General features: G+C 40.9%; 1 protein-coding gene across 1 annotated transcript in view; it reads left to right on the top strand.

Moving 5' to 3' along the window:
* The first annotated feature begins 3,227 nt into the window (after window positions 1–3,227).
* LOC143291940 (high-affinity choline transporter 1-like) overlaps window positions 3,228–16,508 on the top strand; it is a 132,836-nt gene continuing 119,555 nt past the window's right edge. Inside the window, exon 1 of the mRNA XM_076602084.1 lies at window positions 3,228–3,847. The gene's annotated coding sequence lies outside the window, so the exon portion shown is untranslated. The remainder of the gene's footprint in view (window positions 3,848–16,508) is intronic.

The raw sequence follows: 16,508 nt of genomic DNA on the forward strand, positions 1-16,508 counted from the left end.
TTCAGAATTTTTTTTTTATCCCTTGTCGTAAGATTTGAGGGCATTGTCCGCAGATAGGTCGGCATAAATAGGATTTCTCAGATGTTTTATGTGGTTTTTCACCAGACTGAGGTCGTGGTCGGGATAGCTGAATGACAGCCAACGACACGAACGAACGATTGAACTCCAGGGTAACAATGATAAAGGAATCATCGAAAAACGGCGTCTTGGGTCTCCATGACTTATATAAATCCCAGCCAGCAGGCAACTGGTACTGAGTATTATCATGTCTAGTTTGGCTGTTTTTCTTTTACGGTTCGACCCCTCTGTGAAACTGAAAATGAGAACCGAAAAAAACACCCCACAAAAAGCACGAAGAAATAAACTAAAGGAAAGTCGTCGTCTTCGTCTTTTTCTTCTCTTCCTACCCTCTTCACTCTTAAAAACAAAACAAAACAAAACAAAGAAACAAACAAACAAACAAAAAACAAAGCAAAAACAAAAAACACACAAAAAAACCCACACCAAAAAACAAACAAACAAACAAAAAAACAACAACAACAACAAAAAAACACATCCGAAAACGGAGTATGGCTGCTTACATGGCAGGGTAAAAACGGTTATAAACGTAAAAGCCCACTTGTGTACATACAAATGAACGTGGTGGTTGCGAACGAAGAAGAAGAAGAATTCTTTAAAACAACAACAACAACAACAACAAACAAACAAACAAAAACCCAACAGCTCCTTCCTTGATTTACCGCGTGTGTTTATTTATGACGTGGAGATGATGGTGATAATGACAATGCCGCTTCTGCTGCTGTTGTATCATTACAAACCGAGGCACCGATTTTCTGGCCACAGTTTTTTTGGGGGGGAGTTCCCACAAACCATGAAAATGTATAGGGTGTTAAAAAAAAAGTTTGACTACCTGGTTTCTTTCAAAACAGGATACAAAACACAAGAGGAAAAAACTTTGAACCCACTTGGGAGAGGAGAAGTTGTGAACTTTGACTCGTAGAGTCTTCAAAGCAACTGGAGACAGCAGCAGTCACAAGTGAAAATGTACCCAATAGTTGCAATAATTTAGGACGTCAAAAATGGGACATTACCGCTTTATCTTAAACTGAACTGAATACATTACCGCTTTATCCTAAACTGAACTGAACTGATTCGCTCCTGCATCTGTGCACAGACATTAGTGTGTGTGTGTGTGTGTGTGTGTGTGTGTGTGTGTGTGTGTGTGTGTGTGTGTGTGCGTGTGAGATTCCAGATTCCAGATCGTTTATTCATGTATAGGCCTTGGCCCCTTATTAAGGGGTATGTGAACATCATTCTTTTATATTGTAGACAAACATCACATTATAATGCATGTTAACGTCCAAACATTCAACTAAAAAACAACAACAAAAAAACAAACAAACAAACAAAAAAACATATAAGTAAAGCGGTGCTACCGTTCAGTTTGTAGAACAATAAAATGCTGTCAAAAAGTTACCATTTCCCTGAATTTGAAAGCTTTATATAAAAAAATAGAGAAAATTTCCGAACTATCTTAGGAGAGGATGATGACAGTAGTAAGTTCAATTTAAACAATGTAGTTTGTCTATAATATTTAGGTGGAACGAATTATTCTCGAATGATGACAGTAGTAAGTTCAATTTAAACAATGTAGTTTGTCTATAATATTTAGGTGGAACGAATTCTTCTCGAATGTTCTCAAGAGATGGACAACAAATAACAAAATGTATATATTTTGTGTGCGAAAGAGAGAGAGAGAGAGAGAGAGAGAGAGAGAGAGAGAGAGACAGACAGACAGACAGACAGAGACAGACAGACAGACAGAGACAGCGACAGAGACAAAGAAACAGAGAAAGAGAGAGAGAGAGAGAGAGAGACAGACAGACAGACAGACAGAGACAGACAGACAGACAGAGACACAGAGAGGACAAGTAGGCAAAACGGGACTGGTAGGTAGGCGAAACGGGGCAAAAGAGGTCATGGAGGGTGGCGGCACGATCAAAGAGATGGGCGAAACTGGAATAAGCGAATCCGACTGCATCCTCCCACTACCTACGTCACACCCCTAAGTGCCCACGTCACACCCCTAATGTCCACGTCACACCCCTAAATGCCCACGTCACACCCCTAAATACCCATGTCACACCCCGAACTGCCCACGTCTCGGGTTACACCCCCAACTGCCCACGTCACACCCCTAAATGCCCACGTCACTCCCCTGAATGCCCACGTCACTCCCCTGAATGCCCACGTCACACCCCTAAATGCCCATGTCACACCCCCAACTGCCCACGTCACACCCCTAACTGCATACGTCTCCATTCTCACACCTAACTGCCCACGTCACACATCTAACTGCCCACGTCTCGGCTCACACACCTAACTGCCCACGTCACACCCCTAACTGTACACGTCTCGGCTCCCACCCCTAACTGCACACGTCACACCCCTAACTGCCCACGTCTCAGCTCACACCCCTAACTGCCCACGTCACACCCCTAACTGCCCACGTCTCGGCTCACACCCCTAACTGCCCACGTCACACCCCTAACTGCCCACGTCACACCCCTAACTGCCCACGTCATATCATCATTCTTCCAGGAGTGGCGGCTGGTGGTAATGAGGCTGAGGTAAACAGCAAGGCTCATAATTATAATTATAATATGGAGGAGGTAGGGGTGGTTTTGGGGGGAAAGGGAGAGGAAAATGAGGAAAGTGTGTGTGTGTGTGTGTGTGTGTGTGTGTGTGTGTGTGTGTGTGTGTGTGTGTGTGTGTGTGTAAGGGGAGGGATGGGCTGGTTGGGGGTGGTGGGCGTGTGGTGGTGGTGGTGGTGGTGGTGGGGGAGGGTGGAAAGAAAGGCCAGACATGGCAACTTTCTCCGCCATCGATCACGGGTAGTGCTGCAAGGGGTAGCGGTATAGAAGAGGTGGGGGTGAGGGGTGGGTGGGGTGGGGGGGTAGGGTGGGCGGGTGGAGTGGGAGGGACATTTCCCCCCTTCCCATTGATCACACAGCACAGGCCGTCTCTACTACAACTACTACGGTTCTCGCCTTTTCCTCCCCCTCCTCCCCCCTCCTTCCACGCCACGGCACGGCACGGCACTTTTCCTTCTTCTCCTGTCCTCCTCCTCCTCCTCCTCCTCTCCTCCTCCTCTCCTCCTCCACATAGCGGCACCCCTGGGCTGGCTGGGCCGCTTGCTTCTTGCTGGCTCGTGCTCCCCGTTCGCTTTGCGTCTGTCTGCTGCTGCTGGTTGTGCTGAGTGCTGGGCCCAGGAGATTTGTACAGATTACCGTATTAACTCTGACAGCGGACCTCTCCTCCAGTGATTTTTTTCTTCTTCCAGTGTGCAATAATAAAGTAATGCTTTTGGGGGTGGGGCATCTGAAATCTTTAGGAAACTAAACGTTGAAAGTAGATCTGTTTGTTCTGAACAAGTTTCTTGTTTTTTTTGTCTTCTCTTCTGATGTTTGTATGTTCATTGTAGAGTTTTGCTGAAAACCACCATTATTATTTAGTTTCTGTGGACTTTTTCTTTTTTTAGTTTGCTCTGCTGGGTGTGGAAAGAAACCCCAAGAAAGCTAAACCAAATCATTGCACGTGAAGTTTGAAACCTTTGAAACGTAAAGAACCATGTTTACTGGGAAAGAAATAGTGTGCTGAAGTTGAGACCTCTTACGCGGTGACTGGTCTGCTCTGAGGTCATAACCATAATTTATGTGGAGGGAAAAGCCGTCTCGTAATTCGGAATCTCTTTTGATAATTCGTGATCGTTAAGAACCAAGATCTGACTTGTGGCGGACAATCAGACAAAATCACAAGCGGGAACACTGGCACCTGCTTGTATAAGGTAAGTGTAATTGTTAACTGTGAGCGTGGAAGGTACTCCCTTCGTGTGTTGTTTCGTAATAATTATATGGAATCAAATATTGTACATATGAAGTCTGCTTTTTTTGTGTGTGGTATATTTAAGATATTGAAACCACACCATTATTTCTGTCATGCATTTGAACTATTAAAAAAAAACCCAAAACAACTCTTTTCTCGTTGGAAATATTCAGTTTCATGCAGACAAGGTAAATACGTTATTGTATGATATGACTGGGTTTTTTTTTTTATCCGTTTCTAATTACATGAATTCAGCAGACATGACATACGTCTTTAGCTTGTTTAAGTGTTGACCAAAGGGAGTGAAAGTCAGTCCTTTTAGATTCATGGGTTGCCAGATCATTTTCCTCTTCGGAGTGCACATTTGTTTATATACTTCGTACTTTAAAAAAAGAGAGAAGAAAACAATAATCTGAATGGTGCCATTCCAATGCAACCCAGTCATAATATCTGTTGATGGGCTCCTACACTGAGTCGCTGCATAGTAGTTTAAGGTCAAAGAAAAGTATAATACATAACGGTGTTCTTGGTGCAGTGAATGATTCTCTCATTCTTCTCTTTGACAGTACGACATATCTGTCTTGGATATTTAAAAAAAATAATAATAAAAAAAGAAAAAAAATCACTCGTCCCCAATACTCCCGAAACCCCCCCCACAAAACAGAAAAAAACCCAACAACCAAGCAATCAACCAACCCAACAAAACTCACAACAGCAAACAAACACGGCATGCTGATTCCATCTACGATCAACGCGAAAAATCAGTTGCCAAATCAGCATTTCTTTTTATCCGAGTGTTCGCCTGCGTGTGTCTATGTAGTTTAAAAAAATCTTTTAAAAAAAACTTCTGCAAAATGCATCGTGACCTTATGATTACAAAGTGCTGTTGGTATCACATAAGGAGAATAAAAAATACATCAGATGTATTGCATCTGTAGGCTACATCTTGCAACCTTTGGAAAGAAGATGATCCATTTCACATACTGAAATATCAAGGCCATACACACAATACCACACTTTGAATAAATGATAAAGATATGATAAATTGTATAGTTTTACATCCCCACCGTCTCTTTCCATCTAATTCGTTTTCTTGCTCTGTCTTTCATTTATACGCATACAGGAACGGATGCTTTCACACACACACACACACACACACACACACACACACACACACACACACACACACACACTGCTCGGCAGACATGTTCTTCGGCACCGAAGATGAATTCCTGCGGAAACCCGAGTAATTAGCAGGAATCAATCAGCTGACGATCCACTGCCACACTGCGGATAAATGCGTTATAACTCGCGTGGAGGTCTACAATCTGATGTTGGAGGTCTACATTCTGACGTTTGTTTTCCGTTGGAGGTCTACATTCTGATGTTGGAGGTCTACAACCTGACGCTTGTTTTCCGTTGGAGGTCTACACTCTGACGTTTGTTTTCCGCTGGAGGTCTACATGCTGACGTTGGATGTCTACATTCTGACGTTGGAGGTCTACATTCTGAGATTGGAGGTCTACACTGACGTTTGTTTTCCATGGAGGTCTACATTCTGACGTTGAAGGTCTACACTCTGACGTTTGTTTTCCGTGGAGGTCTGCATGCTGACGTTGGAGGTCTACACTCTGACGTTTGTTTTCCGTGGAGGTCTATATTCTGATGTTTGTTTTCCGTTGGAGGTCTACATTCTGGCGTTTGTTTTCCGTGGAGGTCTATATTCTGACGTTGAAGGTCTACACTCTGACGTTTGTTTTCCGTGGAGGTCTGCATGCTGACGTTGGAGGTCTACACTCTGACGTTTGTTTTCCGTGGAGGTCTATATTCTGACGCTTGTTTTCCGTTGGAGGTTTGCATTCTGACGTTGGAGGTCTACATTCTGACGTTTGTTTTCCGTTGGAGGTTTGCATTCTGACGTTGGAGGTCTACATTCTGACGTTTGTTTTCTGTGGAGGTCTACATTCTGACGTTGGAGGTCTACAATCTGACGCTTGTTTTCCGTTGGAGGTCTACATTCTGACGTTTGTTTTCCAGATGAGGTCTACATTCTGACGCTTGTTTTCCGTTGGAGGTCTATATTCTAGCATTTGTTTTCCGTTGGAGGTCTACATTCTGACATTGGAGGTCTACACTCTGATGTTTGTTTTCCGTTGGAGGTCTACATTCTGACGTTGGAGGTCTACATTTTGACGTTGGAGGTCTACATTCTGACGTTTGTTTTCCGTTGGAGGTCTACATTCTGATGTTGGAGGTTTACACTCTGACGTTTGTTTTCCGTGGAGGTCTACATTCTGACGTTGGAGGTCTACATTCTGACGTTTGTTTTCCGTTGAAGGTCTGCATTCTGACGTTGGAGGTCTACATTCTGACGTTGGAGGTCTACATTCTGACGTTTGTTTTCCGTTGAAGGTCTGCATTCTGACGTTGGAGGTCTACATTTTGACGTTGGAGGTCTACATTCTGACGTTTGCTTTCCATGGTGGTCTACATTCTCACGTTTGTTTTCCGTTGGAGGTCTGCATTCTGACGTTGGAGGTCTACATTCTGACGTTGGAGGTCTACATTCTGACGTTTGCTTTCCATGGTGGTCTACATTCTGACATTGAAGGTCTACACTTTGACGTTTGTTTTCCGTGGAGGTCTACACTCTGACCTTTGTTTTCCGTTGAAGGTCTGCATTCTGACGTTGGAGGTCTACATTATGACGTTGGAGGTCTACATTCTGACGTTTGCTTTCCATGGTGGTCTACATTCTGACGTTTGGTTTTCGTGGAGGTCTACAATCTGACGGTGGAGGTCTACATTCCGACGTTTGTTTTCCGTTAGAGGTCTACATTCTGACGTTGGAGGTCTACATTCTTTCGTTGGAGGTCTACATTCTGACGTTTGTTTTCCATGTAAGTCTACATTCTGACGTTTGTTTTCCGTGGAGGTCTACATTCTGATTTTGGAGGTCAACATTCTGACGTTTATTTTCCGTTGGAGGTCTACATTCTGATGTTGGAGATCTACATTCTGACGTTTGTTTTCCGTTGGAGGTCTACATTCTGACGTAGGAGGTCTACACTCTGACGTTTGTTTTCCGTGGAGGTCTACATTCTGACGTTGGAGGTCTACATTCTGACGTTTGCTTTCCATGGAGGTCTACATTCTGACGTTGGAGGTCTACGTTTTTACGTTGGAGAATTACATTCTGACGTTTGCTTTCCGTGGAGGTCTACATTCTGACGTTGGAGGTCTACTCTCTGACGTTTGCTTTCTGTGGAGGTCTACATTCTGACGTTGGAGGTGTACACTCTGACGTATGTTTTTCGTGGAGGTCTACATTCTGACGTTTGTTTTCCGTGGAGGAAATATATATATATATGTGTGTGTGTGTGTGTGTGTGTGTGTGTGTGTGTGTGTGTGTGTGTGTGTGTGTGTGTGTGTGTGTGTGTGTGTAAGTGCGTGCTGTACACGGAACCTCGGTTTATCGGCTCATCCGAATGATGCACACTCAGTTTGATTTTCCAGTCAAACGCGGAAGAAAGGGCGAGAGCGGGATTCGAACTCAGACCCCCACGGACTTGTACAGGGAGATAAGCGCCTTAACCATTCTGCCACCTTTCCCTAATCCTTCCTGTATTCTTTAGTAAAATGAGACCAAAGTAATGTTCTACTCTGCCTGTTATTCCTGCTTAATGGGTTGGTGACATACCTGCCTTGCGCTAACTTTTTCCCCGTTATTATTGCGGAGTGTCTGATGACAGCGTGGACCGAGTTACCTGTTACCACTGCTGGGGAAAGTAGAAGGCTGTACCTGTTTAACCTGTTGTCTCTGCTGGTCCGCAGTGTCCAAGTATTGCTGAACGTCATGACGGGGCTGTTGAAGGAACGACTACGCTGTCAACGAGAGCAATAGAAAAGGTGTCACGGACTCGAACCAAGCCGATATGAGCTTGGAAAACAAGTCTTCCTACTTAATAAATTATAATCACCAAACAAACACTGTAACTACTGTAACCTCGCTCCGAAAATAGAAGGTCACGTGACATATACTATTGCTGCTTCAAGTTTCAAAAAAAAAATCCACTCAGGCAGAAATGATTAAAAAAAAAAAAAAAGCCACCCCACAAAAACAAACAACAACAACAACAAACAAACCAACACACCCCCCTCCCTAAAAAAAAAAAAAAAAAAAAAAAGCAAGCAAACAAACAAAAAAAACCCAAACAACAACAAAAACCACGAAAAAAAAAAAACCCAAAAAACCCGCAAATAAACAAACAAACAAAACAAACTACCAAAAAAGAAAAGAAAAGAAAAGTCATAAAAATGGGGAAAAAAAGTTACGGTCAGTCATGGGAACATCTGAACAGAACGCTTTCTGAGGTGCTCGCTGTGTTTGAAGTATCTTCCAATATGACATCGTTGGGATATGCGATTAAAAGAGAGAGAGAAAAAAGAGAAAGACATTATAAACAAATGTGGCTTCAGCTTTGAACTCAGCAATGTGTATTCAATTGAACTGTGCACTTATTAGTATTGGGTCCAATGATTAGCTTTGCCACACACTTTACAGAAACACCCAGGGTTTAACTGAGTTTTGAAGACATGGTGTATTCAACTGATTTGGGCAGTTATAAGTCTATAAGTACTGGATCCGCTCAGCTTTTTCCGCGGATTTCGCGGAGACAGTCAGTCTGAATGTGTCTTGCATCGATCTGTTATTCCTTTTGGACAGAAGAGTCCAAATGGCGGAAGACACAAGTCAATAGATACGGAAGGTCAGGAAGGAGAAGTCATGACCCCGCCGTCTATAGACAGAATATACATGGTGTATGAATACAACACCCTGCATTTTTCTATACTTGTATGTCATGTCATGTCAGTCAATTAGAAATTGCCTGGTTACTCTTCTCACCTTTGTTCTATGTTTACTTCGTGTCTCTGGGTAGCGCTCTGACGTCACGAAGCCGGTCAGCCAATGAGATCAATGAATCACGAGCTGAACAGAACTAGGCAGTGTGATAAAAACTGGGGTGTCGTCGTGGCATGGGTGTTTGGTGTAAGGGCATGCGGGGAGATGGTTATGTGTCAGAGTGCTCATCCAAATAACTGATCGAAGTTATGATTCGATTGATTAACCATGTAAATTATTTGCTCGGCAGATTGAGAGCATAATCAAATGGAAGTTATGATTCGATTGATCAACCAAGTAAATTGCTTGGCCTTTTTTCGTTGGAGTGCAGTTACACTGCGAATGTGAGCCTGAAACTGAGAAATCCAAGAAGCCGCCCAGGGCTGGACACCGGAAACATGTGTCTGTATATCGTCCTGAAACACCTTTTTGTCAAATGGTCACCTACACATGATCAGGACAAGGCACAGAGTATGGATTTAAAAAAAGTTAAAGGAGCATGGGTACAGAAAGGTAAATATTTTGATAAATGTTTGAATGAATTCGTTCGAACTGTATAACGAAGCAACTCACGTGCTTGATGCGATCGTCATTTTCATTGTTTGTGCGAATATTGCTTTTCATAATGCGCTTAAATACAAACCACGAAGCAAACAAACAAACATTCTTCAGCTGTTGAACGAAACTGTTGGGTTAACGATCAGCGAATTTCTTCTATTTGTAAAGTAAGTTGTTTTTTTTTTTAATCTCAATTTTGTACTCACGTTAGATCCCACATACCTGACCAGTCTTGAATATTATGGTTTGGCAGATCGGACCCACTATTCGTTTCACATGTTTCTATGACGCACACCATCTGTCCATCGTTTTGCCCGTTCGTGTGTTCGGGCATTGAGGGCAGGTTGTTTATTTACCAGTATATCATTTTTTCATATCGTAACATGTTTCTTTATAGTGTTTCTCCCCATGCTGATGATATAGCACACGCACACAAGCACACGCACACAAGCACACACACAAACACACAAGCATACGCAAACAAGCACACACACACACACACACACACACACACACACACACACACACACACACACACACACACACTCACGCATGGAGCTACCTTGTGCTTGTGGCATGGAATAGAATGCCACAAACACACAATGGTTGTTTATTACCAGTGCTTCCTGTTTTGCAACATGTTTCTTCATTGTGTATCTTCCCATGGATATACAACAAACACACACACGCACACTCACACACACACACACACACACACACACACACACACACACACACACACACACACACACACAGATAGAGACACACAGAGAGAGACAGAGAGAGACAGAGAGAAACTGATCCACCCCACACCCAACATGGTTCGTATAATAGCTTGTTATCACGCACACACACACACACACACACACACACACACACACACACACACACACACACACCAACACACACACACACACACACACACACACACACACACACACATGTGCGCTTGCATGCTTGCTTATGCATGCTTGCTTACACACACGCACGTACACACAGACACACACTCACATCCACACACGCGTTTACACACAAGAATCTTCAGTCACTAAACAAATACTGTAAATGGTAGAGAAAGTTTTGATTAAAACACCTTACATTTAGTTTAGTTGCTTTGTTTGTGTGTTTATTTGTTTGTTTGTTTGTTTTGTGTGTGTGTGTGTGTGTGTGTGTGTGTGTGTGTGTGTGTGTGTGTGTGTGTGTGTGTGTGTGTGTTTCTTCTTTAACTTTTTATCCCCTTTATTTTTTGTGTCTATAAACCATTCATACGGTTTTCATGATAAATAGATATGATTCTGATTCTGATTCACACACACACACACACACACACACACACACACACACACACACACACACACACACACACAATAACGCACATATAAAATGCAATCATTTCCTACACAAGTACGAGTAATTTACCCTTCAAACCAACCATTTGGGAAACATACATTTGGGAAGAAAGGTACAAAATCCCTGGGCACTGCTTTCACATTAAATGAAATAAAGTGTCGATTTAAACCTTTATCAGAATCAGCATGGAAGCAAAAGGAACAAGAAGTTATGTTATTCCCGTTATTCATTCCACAAACACCTCTATTCTTTTCTTTCTTTTTTTTTTTTTTTTTTTCAATTTCGTGTTATGTCTTTTCTTCTGCATTACCCAGTTAGTATCAGTATCAGTATCAGTAGCTCAAGGAGGCGTCACTGCGTTCGGTCAAATCCATACACGCTACACCACATCTGCCAAGCAGTTGCCTGACCAGCAGCGTAACCCAACGCGCTTAGTCAGGCCTTAAAAAAAAAAAAGAAAAGAAAAAAAAAAGAAGTAAAAATAACAAAAATGCAAAAAAATATTAAAATAAATAAATATATAAATAAATAATAGATAAATACATAAAAATACTACTACTAATAATAATGATATTAAAGGCGCACAATCTTGATTAAGTCAATTCTAGGCGCAAACTAACACGCGCGCGCACACACACACACACACACACACACACAGAAAAAAAAAGAAAGAAAAATAAGCAAATACATGTAAAACATTCCCAATTAGAAGGACACAGTAACAAAACCCCAAAAGTATAAACCACTAACGACCAACATAAGCACTACATTCGCATAAAAACAACATGACCTGTTCCATGGCGGGACACCGATCTTAACCCTTTCACCGCCAGTCAATTTAGAATACAGAATTCCCTTGTGGTATAAACAGAGAAAAGACACTGTCTAAGAATAGCTGGGGATTCCCCCTGAGATGTATAGGAAATATGGCCTATCCTGCCACCGAACATTAAGAGCAGTAGGTTCATGGACAACAGACCAATGAATGGTCACCTTTCAGTGACATGGGTCCTCTACCACGCCTGTGCATAAATGCGAGCTTGGCGGTGAAAGGGTTAAAGAGAGGAATAAATCAGGACTGGACTGTAACATTGCTGATATAATGTTGATATGGTTGATATGAAGTATCCATATCAACAACAAATTCAACAGGACTGTAGCATCACTGATGTGATTGAACCCAGAACTCTTGAGTCTGGTGTGTGCAGCAAGGTATTTTGTATTTTCTGTATTTTTTTCTTTTTTATCACAACAGATTTCTCTGTGTGAAATTCGAGCTGCTCTCCCCAGGGAGAGCGTGTCGCTTCACGGAGAGCGCCACCCATTTTTTGGGGGGTATTTATTCCTGCGTGCAGTTTTAATTGTTTTTCCTATCGAAGTGGAATTTTCTACATAAGTTTGTCATGGAACAACCCTTTTGTTGCCATGGGTTCTTTTACGTGCGCTAAGTGCATTCTGCACACGGGACCTCGGTTTATCGTCTCATCCGAACGTGATTACAGCGTAATGAGCTTCGCAGGCCTGACACAGCGAATACGCTCTGTGGCAGTTCAAGCTTCATGAAGCATCATGGGCATGGTGGCTCCCAGAGACTTGTGATGATTAGCACGTTAGCGTCAGCCTCCCTCGTGGCTTGTTTGTTCACTGTCTGTCAGAGTCAGAGTCACTCGTCACGAACTGTAAAATATCGAGTCGTCTCTACGATCTCCACGCCGTTCACCTCACGTTTTAAGTGACTGTGGCTTATTGGTGATTCTAAACTCTTGTTACACTTATTCTTCATGTTGAATGAGATCAAGGTTCGCTCCAAACCCTTATCGAGAATCTAAAGAACCTAAAGAAAACAAACAAACATACAAGGAAAAACAAAAACCTGACAGCAATCGGTATTTTAAACATGCATTTGAAACACAGAAACACATCACTCTTGAGTGTGCAGCATGCATTTAGCGCACGTAAAAGAACCCACGGCAACAAAAGGGTTGTTCCTGGCAAAATTTTGTAGAAAAATCCACTTCGATAGGAAAAACAAATAAAACTACACGCAGGAAAAATAAAACAAAAAAAATGGGTGGCGCTGTAGTGTAGCCCGAATTTCACACAGAGAAATCTGATGTGATAAAAAGAAATACAAATACAAATATGACATATACTAAGTTTGTAATTAATTGGTTACGATACAAAACTTTGGTTGATATTTATTTTTTAAAAAAGAAAGAAAAAAAAGTTGAATTTTTTTTTCACTCCTTCTCCTTCAGCATTTAGCTTCTTCGTGTTATATGTTTCGTGTGCAGAATATGATGAAAAAAGTATTATGAATATAATGTTAATACCGATGGTATTGCGCATGATATGAATGTTCTGTATTAAGTATACTTGTAATTGAGTATACTTCTTGACGTGCATGTATATGCTATGGATATCCATTGCTCTATGATGATAAGGCAGTTTCACTTGACGTGAAGTATGGTCATACAATGATGTGATAGAATGTGTTATGACAGGTTATAGTCAAGCAATGTATGTATGCATACACAACACATACGTGTATTATCTATCTGTTCTATATGTTTGTCTGTTCTGTCTGTCTGTCCATGCATGTACACGTATTTTCTTTTTGCCTTTGAAATAGCGAAATGTATGTGCAATAGATAGTTTCGATATACCTCATCCCTTGCAAGTAACATATAAATGTGTAATGAAAATCAGTGATCAAAATGGTTATTAAAAGAAAAAAAACCTCCGAGAGAACCGTGGAGGTAACAATTAAAACAGAGTAGTTAGCATAGGTCAGGAAGTTAATATTCCTGTCATTTATTCAACCCGTTCCTCCATCACAAATAAATATGTTGTGACAAAAAAAAAAAAAAAAAAAAGAGAGAGAGAGAGAGAGATCAAGATTCAAGATTCAAATGGTTTAATGACTTAAGCAACATGCTCATATCACCGTGGAAAACACGCTCCCCCCCTCTCCCACCCCTTCGAACGTTCCCTCCCTCCTACACTTTTCACAACATTCTATTGCTTTTCATAGGGAAGACAAAACAATATCTAACGGTATGTATACGCACAATCATCGTAGACTACTGCTGAGGTTGATATCTAAGTAACCCGAGGCCATCGACCCGATTACGTAGTCACAGAGAGGGAGGGGGAGAGAGAGAGAGAGAGAGAGAGAGAGAGAGAGAGAGAGAGAGAGAGAGAGAATATTCAAATAACATTTGTCAATTTAACTATCTTCACAATCGATTAACATACATTTCCACCAACGAATCAATTAAACAGTGGCAACATAAATCGAATGGCATTTTGCATGCTAAGAATTGGTTTTCGAAATGAAGCTTTGTATGTGAGATCATTTACGCTGAGTCACTTCGCAGTCTTAAGCTATGGTAAATAAATTTTGCTAAGCTGTTTGAATGTTGCACATCACACAAAAACGCCATGGGATGTATTTTAAGTTTCTTCACGTTTTCTTTTGTAAAATATTTCTGTCTTAAATCATCGGTTGCTGTGCACATCGACAGAAAATGCGTTTCATCTTCCAATCGGCATTTACACAAAGGACACGATAAATCTACCCCATAGTCAGAAGAAAAGCGTAATTTATGTGTTTTTATGTCAGATATGCCAAGCCTGAATCGAATGAATGTGTCTCGAAGTTTAATATTTTTGATACTTTCGAAGTAAGGTTCTAAAGATAATTCAGTTTTGAACAATCTGTACACAGAATATCTTTCACGTTCCTTGATTCTTTCATTCCACCCTTGAAACCAGCAGTCAGATATACGTTCTTTATATTCTCGTAAAAACCAGTTAATCTCTTGTACCCCTTGATTAAGCCAAACAAACCCAAAACCATAAATTGTTAAATGTCTCTGGACATCCGTGACCCAGCAATCTTTACCATTGTCATGAATATTAAGAAGCATGTTGTATGATTTCTTAGGAAGTCTACTATTTTCCATTCTGGTAAGACGTAGCCAATATCGAATTGCATTTACTTTTGCATCTATCCATAGTGGTTTCCTGCCCGTTTCACCATATACCATGTCGTTTGGCGTTTTGGGGGATACATTAAGAAGTTTTTTTAAAGCAAATAAATGTGCCTTTTCAATGCGTGAGTCGTTTAGCAAGCCCCAAACCTCTGACCCGTATAAAAGCATGGGTTTAATTTGTGTATCAAATAATTTGAAGACAAGCGATGGAGTTACATCACCAATACTCCACATGGTTCTAAATATATCAAGAATTCCAGCTTTTGCTTTAGTTATATGTTTGTTAAGAGAGAAAGAGAATGAAAGCCGAGTGCTGAGCAAAATTCCTAGGTAATTGTAAGCATTAACAATTTTTATCTCCGTACCTTTGTAAAACCATCTTTCTCGACTAGCAATGTACCCACCCTTCCTAAAAATAACAATATTCGATTTTTCCAGATTTACTGTGAGATTAAGGGAATCTGCATTCTTTGCTAGCAAAGTCAGCTGATGCTGTAATCCAACTGGAGTGAATGATATCAAAGCTACGTCGTCAGCAAATAGCAATATAAACAATTCGTAAAAATCTGGGTAAAGCTGAGCTCCATGTTTTCCATTACTAACAATGTCAGTGGCTAGTTCGTTAATAAATAAGAAGAGTAATGGGCTAGTTATTTCCCCTTGTTTGAGTCCTTTTTGACAAAAAAGAAAATCTGACAGTCCCGACCCGTCCCCACTTTTGACTCGGAATTTTACCGTTTGGTACATGCTTTGAATTGCGTAGAATATTCTCCCACTTAAGCCATGTTTCAAAAGTATAGGCCAGTGTTTACTGTATGATACAAAGTCGAATGCTTTCTTGAAGTCGATGAAGGCAACATAAAGTTTTTTATTTTGTGCTAAGTATTTCTGAATGACTGCAAAGAGTGTAAAAATATGATCTATTGTAGAGTGATCCTTCCTAAAACCCGCTTGCTCTTCTCCTATACTTTCATTCTCCTCGATCCAAGTGACTAGACGCTTATTAAGTATATAACTGTACAGCTTACTACATACATTTAAAAGGGAAATCCCACGATAGTTATTTGGGTCATCTGTTTTACCTTTCTTGTAAACTGGTTGAATAATTGCTTCTGACCAAGACTCTGGGTATTGCCCAGTGCTAAAGGCTTGATTAAATAAACGTACCAAAAATGGTGCTACAGTACTTGCAGAGTAGATAAATACCTCAGGAATTAAAGTATCAGGGCCACCAGCTTTATTATGTTTTAAATGGTTGATAGCATCAAAGACTTCATCAATTAGAATATCACCGTTTAACTGCAAATTGAATTCATCATCATGATCACATCCATCATGGATAATTACTTTCTTTAGATCCATAATGTTTATGGCATCAAATACTGTAGCAAAGTACTTTATCCATTCTTCCTTTGAGATGTTTCCATTAATAATTTTCCTTGATGATATTGACTTAATGGTAGCCCAAAATGTTTTTGGGTCATCGATACTATCAATAATCTTATTTTTCATATGACTTTTATACATGGCGGATTTTGATTTTAACAAGTGTTTATATTCATGTCGCTTTAAGAGGTAGTCATCCATCTTTTCATTTAAACCACTATTTCTATATTGTCTGAGTGAACGTTTTGTAATTGCTTTACTTTCTCGGCATTCTTTGTCATACCATTTTTGTTTGCGAGCATGATTTGATACCGTTATTTTCCTCTCCATGCATGAGGAAGCTTGCACTAATATTGATGTAAGCCTATTCACAGCTTCATGCATATCGGTCTCAACCAACCTTGTTGCCAATAGTAAATTATCCAGCA

The sequence above is a fragment of the Babylonia areolata genome, chromosome 18, assembly GCF_041734735.1.
Source record: "Babylonia areolata isolate BAREFJ2019XMU chromosome 18, ASM4173473v1, whole genome shotgun sequence".
In the NCBI taxonomy this organism is placed as follows: domain Eukaryota; kingdom Metazoa; phylum Mollusca; class Gastropoda; order Neogastropoda; family Buccinidae; genus Babylonia; species Babylonia areolata.